This window comes from Tamandua tetradactyla, chromosome 3, assembly GCF_023851605.1.
Source record: "Tamandua tetradactyla isolate mTamTet1 chromosome 3, mTamTet1.pri, whole genome shotgun sequence".
NCBI classification, from domain to species: domain Eukaryota; kingdom Metazoa; phylum Chordata; class Mammalia; order Pilosa; family Myrmecophagidae; genus Tamandua; species Tamandua tetradactyla.
The window spans coordinates 119,169,819-119,183,573 of NC_135329.1; the positions used below are offsets into that span (position 1 = coordinate 119,169,819).

Below are 13,755 nucleotides of genomic sequence, written 5' to 3' on the forward strand. Positions count from 1 at the left end.
TGACTATGCAAAAGTCATGCTATATTCTTTTGCCATAGCATGTAGTTTACTGTTGGTTTTCTAGCCCTCCCATTTCAAAATGATAGCCATAACCATGTCCTTTATTTATGTGATACATTTTTAGATGTAGAATGAAGAATAAAGTTGAGTGGGTGGTGTCTCTATAAATAATGATCAGTGATATAAAGCTCTAGAGCAGAAGAAAGAAGATAGGACAAATATATAACAATTCTGCATCCTAAATCCCTCCTAATAGAAAGATATCTGTGTGTTGTTGAAACCTGCTGACATGATTGGCAAATCAGCCTCTTAAACAGAACTGTAGGGACTTTTACAACCTGGCACATAGTTCTTAAGAAATTAATTTATTCAATAAAATATATGCATGTACAAATGACTATATATGCATGTATGCTTGTGTGCAAATATACACACATATCTATACACACACATTTATATACCCACACATATATTTAAATGAACTTATTGCCTAAGATTTCGGCTTTGGTACAGACATTTGTCAAATTAGAATGTATACAGAGATTCAAATGAGAAACACATATATATGGATATTTTATTTTTATGGTTATTTTTCTATGTCACCTGAAACTTAAATGAAGTAAAAAAATACTATCCATCACATACATATCCAAGTAACCCTGAATGCTAAATTTTCACAATTGAATATAAGTCATGTATCAGAAACTGTATCCTTTGGATGATACTCTCCTCCACTCCACAAATGTATAATAATGGATCCTTAGCCAGCTGCCGGACACAGCCTAGATTCTATTATGAGAGCTTTGATTAATTATTAAAAGAAATACAGTTAGTAAAGAAAGTAGGGATTCAGAACATAAAAAGAGTGCCTTCTGTGCCCAGCCTATATTACCAATTGGCTTATAACTATGCTGTTTGCCAGTGGAATTGCTCATTAATAGCACCAAATACCTGTGTGCCTGCAGATCTCCTGCAGAATTTCTGTTCAAGGATATCTTCTCTCAAATTTAAAGTTGACCTCTCTTCCTCACAAAAAGAAAAAAAATCTCTCATTTAGCTATTCGATGGCAGAAATATTGCCATAAACTTGTCCTTGGTTTTTCTTTTTAATTGATGTTTTTCATTATAATAAATATATTTATCACATAAAATTTACCATTTTAACCATTTTTAAATATATGCTTAAGTAGCATTAATTCCATTTAGAATGTTGTCCTACCATCACCACCATTCATTATCAAAAATTTTTTATAACCCAAAGCAGAACCCTGTACCTCTTAAGAAGTAACTCCCTGTTCCCTCTCCCCCTGGTCCTAGGTAACCTCTAATCAACTTTTTGTCTTTATAAATTTGCTTGTTCTAGAGATTTCATATAGGTGAAATCATACAATATTTTTTGTTCTTTTGTGCCTGACTTATTTTTACACAATGTCTTAAAGATTTATCCATGTTGTAGTGCATATCAGAACTTCATTCTTTCTAGGATTGAATAATATTCTATTATATGGATATGCCACATTTTTTTTATCCATTCATCTTTCGATGGAAACTTGGGTTGTTCCTCTTTTTTGGCAACTGTGAATAGTGCTACTACAAACAGTGGCATACAGATGTCTGTTCCAGTCCCTGCTTTCAGTTCTTTGGAGTACATACCTAGAAATGGAATTGCTGGATCATAAATGGTAGCCTTTGTTTTTTCTTCCTATTTTTTTAGGCAATGGCCAAATGAAGGATACACCTGGAGCTCTTCAAAACAAATTTTGGGCATTTTCCATATATTGTTTGGTGCTTTCTATATAGTAATATACAGGACCCATTAATTTGAGAAAGAGTTTCCTTTTATGAAATCACGAGAATTTTGTATTCCATTGTGTCTCCTTCGACTTCTTCAAAGTTCAGATTAAAGGGTAACATGCAAGCAGAGGTTACACCATTCATGGAAGGAGTTCAGGAGGATATTTACTATCCTCTCATTCGGTGTGGGCTTTATTAGATATTTATTACATAATAGAGAGACTTAGTATGTAAGTGACTTGGCATAAGCCTCCTCAAAATCCTTTATGGAAATAAATTGGGTAAAAAATTTTCTATTGTTGCAAAGGATACTCTCAAATTTAATCAATCAGCACATTTTTATTAGATCTCTGCTGTTTGTCCAAATAGTTCAATAAAACATGAAAAAAAACAATCTTGATCTTTTAAAAGGGGTTCAACTTCCAATGCCTAAACATGTAAGCTTTATAAGGCTTGTTCATGTGGGGTTCTTACTGTCTCTCCTTTTGGGGTCATGAATGCCTTCTCAAGAGAGATGAAAAATCATGTCTTTGACAAAAATGCAGCTGAAAACTATTATTTTGTTTGTATGTTTGTCAAGATTTACAGTGAAACTATTATGTTGTGTCTTTTAGCTTTTCCTTAAAATTTAAATCACATTTATAAAGATGTCTTTAAAATTGATTAGACTATTTCTTCACCAAAATCACACACTTACAGGCTCTGCATTAATTCTTGATTAGATATAAAATTGATTTGCATAACAGGATTATTTTAACATTAGCATTGTTTTAGATATCAGCTTTCATCAGGTTGCATGTAGTTGAAAATATTCTCTTTTGCATTGCAAAATGCTCAGCTTTATGCTAAGAAATGAGAGATACCTTACTATGAGTTTTTGATCCTGTTCTTGGATGGGATTTTTTTTTAACTTTGTGTCCTTTACTAAATCTAAAATGTTATGGGAACACTGTTACATTTATGGTTCTTTATGGCATATCTGGAATTCTTCATTAATTTCCTTCCATAAATGCCATAGAATCTTAGAAGTTGAAGGGACAAGGTGGTCATTTATTCCAATTTTTCACTTGGTTACAGTAGAGAGAATGTGTGAAACCTCTGAAGAAATTGGTGCACAGAGCTCTAAACTATGTACCAGATTCGATCCAGCTAGTATAGAATGGAATTGGACAGTTATATCCCTTGATCTGGTCTCTGTTTTCCTGCTAATGATGTCTGAAGAAGAGGAAAGGAGGGAAAAGTGAGGAAAGCAGGCACCCAACATTTCCTGTATTAATGTTCAGCAGTCACATACCAGTAATGGCTCCTATTGAGTTTTTGGTCCCAACAGTTTATGAGAGAACAGAGACTTTGCATCTCTTATTTGCTATTGTGTACTAAGTGATTAGCACAGTGCCTGTTATATGTGCAGGACGTATAATCTTTCTATTTTCAAGATTTTTGTAATGAAAAGTTGAATCATGGTTTTATTTTTCCCTATCAAACATTGTTATCCTAGAGTAAAATCCCTGGTAACTCCATGGAAATTTTAGATTTTCAGAACAAGATGATGGATTGAGCATCAGCTAAAATACTCTTCCTTATTCTGCTTTCAGACACATATAAATGCTAGATGAAATGTTTTTAAAATTAAAAGACTTCATGTTTAAACTAAAGAAAAACAAAAAAGAACACTCCATGTACCAGAAACAGTGAAAATATTAAAGTAGGTAAGAGCTGGTGCCTTAGGAGTTGGGCTTTCAATGCCCAGGCAAGGAGAGGAATTGGAACCCAAGTTGCCCTGCACCGAGGAGAGCTGTGTAGTTCCCTACCTAGCTCCCAGGAGCACTCTTCCTGAATTTAATGGAACCAGAACTCCTCCATTGGCCAACCTAATATAATGACTGGAAGCAAGCAGCACAACTCTTGCTGTGAGTGGTCGTCATCCAGAAGGGTCTGGAATCCACATCTCTGAACTGTATGCAGGTGCAGATTACCTACAATGAAATAACAATGAGATTGAAAGCAGATGTCTCAACAGCACTGGTAGATGCCGGTAGACAATAGGATGCCTCAAAAGACTTGGGGGAAATAATTGAAAATTCCATCAGCAAAATGTACTTGATATAAAGTGAGAGAGAACTAACGAACTTACAACATTTAATAACCCAGATCCTCATAGAAAGAACTCCTCTAGAATAAATGTTTGGAATGTAAGAATCAACCAGTATTTCCTGCTGAGTTAAGGTCAGTCCTCTTGTACTCTACACCCACCCATTGCTATGCTACCATCCTACCACATCACTCTTTTTTAATCTGTGTGATAGGAAATCTTCAGCTGCTGTAAAAATTCAGTTACGTTGTATATACATCAGTTTTCTTTTATGTAAGCTTACTTGCCTGTAAATTTAAAAAAAAGGTTGGTTACTTCAATATCAGTGATGTTAGTGATGCAGGCTAGATTCAGGTGATTGCTGTGATTTTCTGTAAGTTATCCCAAATCATGGATATCAGCTTTCAATTCACTATTGATAGCTTTTCTCTTGTTGAAAAATTGGAACGATGTTTGCCCATCTTCAGTTTTCTGGAAAAATTTCCCCTTTTGAGAGGAATATTTTCATATATTCCATTCTTTCTGATTAAAATTTTAGCACTCATTTTGATTTTCCATTTTGCCTTCTTTTCTTTTTACAAAGGAAGCCAGGCTTATTAAGGTTTGTCATTAAAGTGTCCTACTGCAAGATAAGTGATGATTGCAGGGCGTGTGAATGTGAGTGTTGATAGATATGTTATATACTCAGTAGGGCTGTTTCCCTTAAATTATCTATTTAATTTGTTTTATTAGGCATTGAAGTTGGCCTTGTGCATGCTGACTCACTTTTAACAATTGTGCAAGAAATGCCAGTACTTACCTCCTCTGTTTGGTCTCTTCTTTTTAAAATTTTCTTTCAAATCCATTTTTCAATCATCTTTGGACACCCTGCAAACTCCCTACAGCTCACAACCTTTGTCTTATTTGCCAAAAGAGGTTCTTCTTATAGGTCATAGCTAATGTTGGTTCTATTCCAAAAAGCATTTACAGAGTATATACCGTGACAGGGGCCTGAAGAATATAAAAATGATGTAGGTCATTTTATCTCTGAAGAGTTTATGATCTTGAGGAGGATGTACTACTTCTTGTCAGGGCCCCTATCAACCTTCCCTATTTTCCATGGAAGTGTAAAATGCCATATGTAGATGAGATGATTACCAGGATTCGGACTAGACCTGGGAAATAGGCATGTTGCTGGACCAAGTAAGGTCCTTTACTCTGGACAGTAGTGGTCCAAAGTCTTAGTTGGGATTTTCTTAATTCACTGGTCTGGCTACTGGCCATTTCCTGGAATGCCTGAGAGCTGCCCATGCCTGCTACATCCCTACAGCTATGTCTTGTAAACATTCTTTCCCTCTCCTGGCAGAGAAGCAAACTGTATTCGGTAGCAAGTACTGATATATTAGTACTTTATATTAATATAAAGAGAGGACTTGTAAAATACAGGATGGATCTACTATCTAGGGAACATGATTCAAGGTCGTAAGTTCTGTCTGGGACAGAATGTTTTGAGCTAAACTTGAGTTTGAGGGGAGTTAACCAGATACCTAATATGTACAGGGAATTTTCTCTCAAAGCTGAATCATTGCAGCCATATTCCGAAATAGCAAGCAGCTGATCTTACATTGCATAGGTCTCAGATTCCTTTGAGATACTCCCCTCAGGGGGGAAATATGTACAGAAAAATATATATAACTTCAGGAAGTTAACAGACCACACCTAACCCCATGTGAAGAACACTGCTCTATGTGATGGCCTTGGGGAAAGTACCAAGTCCCATTCATATTAAAGATTTTTTTCTTCTAAAGCAAAACACAAGCTCCGGTGTAACCTTGTTCTGCTACAATGAGAGTGTACTCGGCAAAGTCCCAGCAGATAATTTTTAGTTCCAACTCTCCATGAAATTATTCTAAATGTTGAGCCACTGCAGATAATGTCATTAGTTACTTTTTCATTATCCTGTTGTCTTTTGGTTGTGAAAAATAAAATAGTCACTTTAACACAAACTATATAGTGAAAAATATAGAGAGATATAGGTGCTTGGAGAAAAAACAGCATTTGATAATAGATAATAAAGCTTGCTTTGGAAATATAAGATATTTTTATTTAATACTTTTGCCATTTGATGGTAAAAATCTTTGCTGTTTTAGAGAGTGTTTTTATTAAACTAAGCTATGTTGTTTTAGTTAAAAACGGAAAAGAAATATACTATGCATTAGTCTATATGAAAGCAATATACTTTTTTTTCTTGGGAGCAAGGGCCAGGAATCAAACCCAGGTGTCCCAAGCAATATTCTTTCAATTCACTTTTTACTGGTTTTTAAGATTAGTAGACTAGAACTAGAACAAGCTATTTTGAAATTTATTGAGGGTAATAATACTGTCTTCTGGACTGTGCTAGAATCCTTACATGTATTGTCTCTGAACCTTAATTTTCTCAGTTATAAAATGATTCCCTGCAATGTTTGTTTTGTTTTTGGCTTTTGAAAAGGGACTTTTGGGCTGGCCACTGTGGCTCAGCAGGCAGAGTTCTTGCCTGCCATGCCAGAGATCCGGGTTCGATTCCTGGTGCCTGCCCGTTGGGGGGAAGAAAAAAAACCCGAAAGGGGCTTTTTCCAAATTTGGAGAACTTCTCACATTCTTACAAGCAGTGGGGACAACCAAATCAAGAAACTGAGTCCTCAATATTGGGGTTGACCCCTATGAAACTTATTCCTGCATGGGATAGGCTAAGCTTATTTATAATTATGTTTAAGAGTCATCCACAGAGAAACTCTTTTGTTGTTCAGATATGGCCTCTCTCTATAAGCCAACTTGGCAGGTGAACTCACTGCCCTCCCCTCTGCATGAGACATAACTCCCAGGGCTGTAAATCTTCCTGGCAATGTGGGACAGAACTCCTGGGATGACCTGGGACCTGGTCTCATGGGATTGAAAAAGTCTTCTTGATCAAAAGGGAGAAGAGAGAAATGAGACAAAATAAAGTTTCAGTGACTGAGAGGTTTCAAACAGAGTTGTGAGGGTATCCTGGAGGTTATTCTTAGGCAGTTTGTGGTGTATTGGAGTGGCTGGAAGGAGGTATCTGAAACTGTTGAGCTGTGTTTTCAGTAGCCTTGTTTCTTGAAGATGATTGCATAAAGATATAACTTCAGTATGACTGTGATTGTGAAAACCTTGTGTCTGATGTTCCTTTTATCCAGAGAATGGACAGATGAGTAAAAAAATATGGATAATAAATAAATAAATAATTGGGACAAGGGGTAAAATAAAGTGGGTAGATTGAAATACTAGTGGTCAATAAGAGTTAGGGGTAAGGTTTATGGGATATATGAATTTTTTCTTTTTGTTCTTTTTCTGGAATGATGCAAATGTTCTAAAAAATGATCATGACAATGAATATACAACTATATGATAATATGGTGAGCCATTAATTGTACACCGTGTGTGGACTGTATATGTGTGAAGATTTGTCAATAAAAATATTTATTTTAAAAAGGGAATTTATTAAGTTGCAAGTTTATAGTTCTAAGGCTGTGAAAATGTCCAAATTAAGGTACCAACAAGAGATTACCTTTACTCAAGAAAGGCTGATGCCATCTGGAACACCTCTCTCAGCTGGGAAGGCACGTGGCGATGATTGCTAACTTTCTCTTCTCATTTTTAAAACTTTCCCGTGGACATTTTCTTTCTGTATCTCCAAAAGTTCTCTGGCTGTATGGGTTCTAAAGTTTTCTCCAAAATGGTTCCCTCTTTTTTCTTTTTTTAAAAATATTTTTATTGAGAAATCTTCATACAACTGCAGTCCATACATGGTGTACATTCAGTGGTTCACAATATCATCATATAATTGTGTATTCATCACCATAATCATTTTTAGAACATTTGCATTACCCCAGAAAAAGAAAGAAAAAGAAAAAAGAAAAAACTCACCTATCCCATACACCTTACCCCTATCTCTCATTGTATATTGTTATACAATTGTCTTCAAGAATAAGGCTACTGGAACACAGCTCAATGGTTTCAGGTATTTCCTTCCAGCCACTCCAATACACCACAGACTAAAAAGGGATATCTATATAATGCCTACGAATAACCTCCAGGAAAGCCTCTCGACTGAAATCTCCCAGCCACTGAAACTTTATTTTGTCTCATTTCTCTTTTCCCTTTTTGGTCAAGAAGGCTTTCTCAATCCCACGATGCCAGGTCCCAGCTCATCCCAGGAGTTCTGTCCCATGTTGCCAGGGAGATTTATATCCCTGGGAGTTACGTCCCACGCGGAGGGGAGGGCAGTGAGTTCACCTGCCAAATTGGCCTAGAGACTCCACATCTGAGCAACAAAAGAGGGTCTCTGTGGGTGACTCTTAGGCATAATTATAAGTAAGCTTAGCTTTTCCTTTGCAGGAATAAGTTTCCTAGGGGTAAACACCAAGATTGAGAGCTCAACTTCTTGATTTGGTGGTACCTACTGTTTGTGAGACTATCAGGAATTCCCCAGATGGGGAAGTTGAATATTGCCTCCTTTCTCCCAGCCCCGCAAGAGGACTTTGCAAATACAACTTTATTCACTGTCCAAATTACTCTGGGATATATTGGGGCATCACATTAATCTGAACAAACCAAGATCTCAGGCCCTATTCAATATTCTATGTACTTATGGTATTCAACTAAACTGACCATACAAATTAAATTAGGTAATGTGCTACCCAAAATATAAATTTTGTACCAAATAAACATATATTCCTTTGATCTCACATAAAAGTCAAAGTTTTAAAATATGGACCATATCACCCTTTACCCTGTATTCTGATTTATCTTAGTCTTATCCAGATCACTTCATTCATATCTCTAGTTGAAGTCTAATCACTTCTTCAACTTTTTAAATAGTTCCTATATGGGATAATGCTGACTTTTATAGCTTCAGTGCTTTACCTCTGAGTCTCAGGTGTCACATAAATATCTGAAGTTTAGATCTGTGTGGGATCTCAGCTATTCCACCCCTTCCAGACTGATGTGTGCTGTGTGTCTGGTCACTGATGTTCCTCGACAGTTGCTCCATACGGTTCCTGGCTGTTTACTAGCTGCTCTGGAGGACGAACTAAATTCCACACCTCACATGCTGTCATTTTGCCCCTGCAGTGTTGCTCTGAGGAATGGAGAGATCAAAATATGATTCTAGGGCAGTAGAAGGGTAATTCAGTGGTAAAATTCTCGCCTGCCATGCGGGAGACCTGGGTTCAATTGCTGAACCATATACTTCCCCAAAAAACAAACAAACAAAAACTATGATTCTACTACTTTGGCTTGTTGTTTCTTCTGTTTTTGTTTGTTTGTTTTTTAAAGTTGTCTCATCCATTCAGGGAAAGTTTTGTGGTGTATCTGAATTCCATATTCTATATTTTCTATCAAGTAATTATATTCCTTTATTCCAGGAGCTAGAAATAAGACTAAGAATTTGGGACCAATTAACTCTATAGCAACAAAGAATTCTTGGTATTTTTTAAAAAAGATCATCTAAAATTAAGCAATTTCTCGACTTTGCTAGATCTTAAATCCTTACCTTTGCTATAGCGTATAAATTTCTATGTGATCTGGCATCTGCCCAACTCTCTGTCTTTGTCCTCAACCTCATTTCCTTCTGCCCAGCATGCTCCAGTCATACTGGCTGCCCTCTTCATTCCCCCCAACATGGCTCGGCAGCTTCTTCTCACCTTAGGAGTTTGTGTTCTTTTCCCTGGATTATTTTCTTGGCTGGTTTCTTCTTATCATTTAATTCACCTATTCAGATATAACCTCCTCAGAGATGTGCTGTGCCTCCATATATGCAAAATGACTTCTCCTACTTCTAACATAGCCTTTCAAATATTTCCTTCACAGAATTTATGATTAGTTGAAACTATATGATTTTTCTGTGTTTATTGTCTATCTTCTTTGTCTGAATACATGCTGCATAGAAACACAGATCTTGTTGGGGATCCATTGATAAAAATGTCCTTAATACACTAGATGTCAATAATAATGTGTTGAATGAATGAATGGATCTTTGCCTCAGTGACATTACATAGGGAAGACCAGGTGTTAGGTTTGTTCATGATAGTAAATGCCAGGCACATGGCTAATTAGATAGCTCAAATGCTTTATATCTATCAACTTATAACTGATTGAATTGAATTGAATATAATTTAATTCTTGCAACCCTAAGAGGTAAGTATCATTATTACATCCATTTTACAAATGCAAAAATTGCAGTGTGTGCCATCAGGGAATCCCCTGATCCTGTGTCTAACATTGGGAACATCCAAATCAATAGGCCAAGCCCTTGATCTTGAAGCTTACCCTTGGGAAGCTTATGTAGGTAGTGGAGAAGCTTAGCCTAAGAGTTACTTCTGGGGGACCTCTTTTGTTACTCAGATATGACCTCACTCTTTCTAAGTGCAACCCTACAAGTGAAATCATTGCCCTCCCCCCTACCTGGTGATGGAGATATCATAATTTCTTGCCCACATGGCTGCCGTGGCTGATGCAAGGCAACACAAAATGGCCTAGCCCGCGACCGGCTTTCTTCCCGGAACTGGCGGTGGTTCGCGCCAAAAGTGCTAACCTTAAATCTGCCCTCCACCCTAGCAACAACGATGACCAGTCCCAGCCCGACACATGTCCCTGCATGCTCCCAGCCTATATAAGCCTGTGCACTTCCTCAATAAAGCAGACGCCTTCCACTCACCTCTGAGGGTTGTCTCCTGAGTCGGTTCTTCGTGACTGTGTGCTGTGGGTTGTGTGCTGTGTGCTTGACTCAGTACGGCCGCTTACCCCCAGCCATCAGCTACCTGACACCTGGGACATGACATCCAGGGCTGAAAATCTTCCTGGGGGCATGGGAGATGATTCCCAGGGATCAGCCCGGCCCTGGCACCATTAGACCAACAATGTCATCCTGACCAAAAAGGGGAGAAGAAGTGTAACTAATAAAGTATTAGTGGCTGAGAGAGTTCAAATAGAGTCGAGAGGATACTCTGAAAGTTACTGTTATGCAAGCTTCAGTCAGACATTGTTACCCATTGTAGCTTGCCAAACCCCAACCAAAACCATTCCAGCCAATCCTAAAGAACACCTAGGGCAATATATAAGATTCTGCAAAGGTTCCATGCACTAAGATAACTTTCCAGAAACCTACAACCTTTAGATGGTGCCCTGGACCAGATAAGTCCTGAAACCTAGAGGGGCCAGCCTCTCCAGAACATTAGCTAGTTCCTTCCCTACCCCGTATTATTGGCAGCCCATTCCAACATGAAAAATTAGAATGGCCATAGCCCAGATACCCCTAATGAGTGGGATAGAATGATCAAGGGGGATGGTGGAGTTATGCAGAGAAGGTAGGGTTTAACAAATGAATATGATTACTGAATCATTGGATTGATCTTTCTTTTAGTCTCCAGTATCTTAGAGCAGCTAGAAGTAAAAACCTAAAATTGTGGGATTGTAACCCATACCAAACTCTGAAATCTGTTCTAAAACTAATTGTGCTGTGCTTTGAATTTTTTTGCCTTTTTGTATATATGTTATTTATCAAAAAAAGTCTATTGTGAGGATAAAAAAATATTTATTCCGTCTAGCCTCCTATATTCTGGAGCAATTAGAAGAAAAAATCTGAAAGGATGGTATGGTGGACCTTGACAAACTCTGGGGTCTGTCCTGTAACTACTTGTTGAAGAGTGCTCTGAAAATTATTGGTTTTCTCTTTCTTTGCCTTGTATATATGTTATGATTTATAATTTAAAAAGTTAAAAAAAAATTGCAGTGCAGGCAGGTCAAGGAATTTACCCATGGCTTCACAAACAGTAGGTTTGGAAGTGAGAATTTGAGCCAGTGCTTTTTACTGCCTAATGGAAAGCACTCAGTTGATAAAGCTCTAACCCTGTGCTTAGCACTCCACTGAGTGCTTCCTGTGTATGTGTCACTCAGTCCTCGAGTCTACACTATGTGCAAGGTACTGTGGTGTGCCTTTTTCTACAGTTGGGGAAACTGAGGCTTGAAAAGCCTAAGCATCTTGCCTAAGGCCCTATGGTTGCTTGCTTATGCAAATAGGATTTGAATGAAGACAGTAAGTCTCTGAAACCTATAATCGTAAGCGTCGTCTGTTACTGGCTTGGGGGTTGCTACTGGTATACATTTATTCTGAGGTTTATGAAAGCCAGATTAGTTTTTTCCTCAAAGGGCCTTCACGGATATAAAGAAGGGGTATCCGTTACTTTGCTAAAAGTTCGCAAAGACTATGTAGTCAGTTCGGAGAAAGGAATAGGAGAAGCAGATGTATCAGTGAAACCACTTGTCTATAAAGAATAATATTGTTGGCTAAATGTCCATTTCTACAGTAAAAGCATAGGAGCAGCATTTGGAAATCTGATAACTGTGGAAGGTCATTCTCAGTTTCTAAAATAAAACAGGACAAAATTATATGTATTTTTTATGCATCCCTAGGTCTGATTCTGTACTGAGCTGAAATGCAGTGTAAAATGTTTAGTACTATTGTTTTGAAATTTGCTCATCAGGTATTTTTACATAGAATACTTCCTTAGGGACTCAATTCTGTCAGTGGCAAGAGCCCGATATTATCTGTAGGCTACAGATAGGATGTATGATAGGATGTTTTGGCTACAGCAGAGAGGAGGAAATTGGAAGCTCACTTATTTAACCAATATTTCCCCTCATGTCAGTGCGCTGTTATCAAAATGCCCTTTAACTAATATTCAGTTCCTTCTCAGAAAAATGTGTTATTAGTCACACCAATAACTAACATACTCGTAACACAAAGTAGAGGAGGTAAAAACTCTGTAGCCCGCCTATTATTACTATGGCTTAAAACAAAATGTCCACGTAAAAGAAATAGGCTCATATAAGCAGAGATCGAAACTTGTCTCTTTGAAAAAATTCCCTAAACCCATTGAGACCAGTTGATTCAGTAGGAAGAAAATGAGTCTAGCCAATATTATTGAATTCTAACATACCAACATTTTCACAGAACTTTTATTACGAGTGCTTTTATATAGACAATACAATGTGACCCCAGCGTGAGCCGGTATTTGATGTTCACAATTATCCAAAGATGTGGGTAGGGCAAGTGTTATTTAGTCACTTTACGGATGAGGAAATTGAGGTTGAGAAGTTTGAAGAGCTTGCCTGAGGTCAGGAAGCTAATAAAAAGCTGGGCCAGGACTTGAACCAAAGCCTTTGGGCTCCAAGTTGCATCCTTTTTCTGCTGATGCACACCTCCCAGTGTCAAAGGAGACCCGCTGGTAGTGACGTTAAGTTTTGAGCATCTCTCCTGAAGATGACTAGGTCGACTTCGTGAGGGTAGGATCTATGGGCTGTAAGGTGGACTACCTTTTATCACTGCTGACCACGTGCCTATTTGTTGTTTCATGAGACTCAGCCCTGCCTACATTAAGTGTATGAAAACAGCGAGTAGTGTTTATGGACTGGTTCTAACATCACGTGGTTTTCAGCTTTTCAAATAGCTTTTGTTCTGTTTCCTATAGAACCATCTTGGCAGCTTCTCCTTGCACTTGATGTTGCAGAAACTATTGGAAATGCCTGTAGGCACTGGGATCCAGGAAAGATTTTATTTCTCAACTAGTTGTGTTTTTACTCACTGCCCTTCTCACTGCTCCGACTTTTATTGTTTCTTCCAGGTTTTGAAAGAGTTATAAAATGTGTCAAAATAAGTGTTTACTCGTGTATTGGAATTGATGGATATGTGGTCCTTCAGCTGAGCGTGCTTGAGAACCATGGCTGATTTAACAGAAACCAGGGGACTCAGCATGAAGTAAACCCATGGGCTCCAGGCAGAGATGGAATGGGATGCAGACAGGCCTATCTGGCTGTTCCTTCTTGCC

The 13,755-nt window shown here is 37.8% G+C and overlaps 1 protein-coding gene across 5 annotated transcripts in view; it reads left to right on the forward strand.

Annotated features, from left to right (window-relative positions):
* The window catches only part of LYPD6B (LY6/PLAUR domain containing 6B), a 208,135-nt gene that overhangs the window by 173,249 nt on the left and 21,131 nt on the right, over nucleotides 1-13,755 (forward strand). The window lies entirely within an intron of this gene.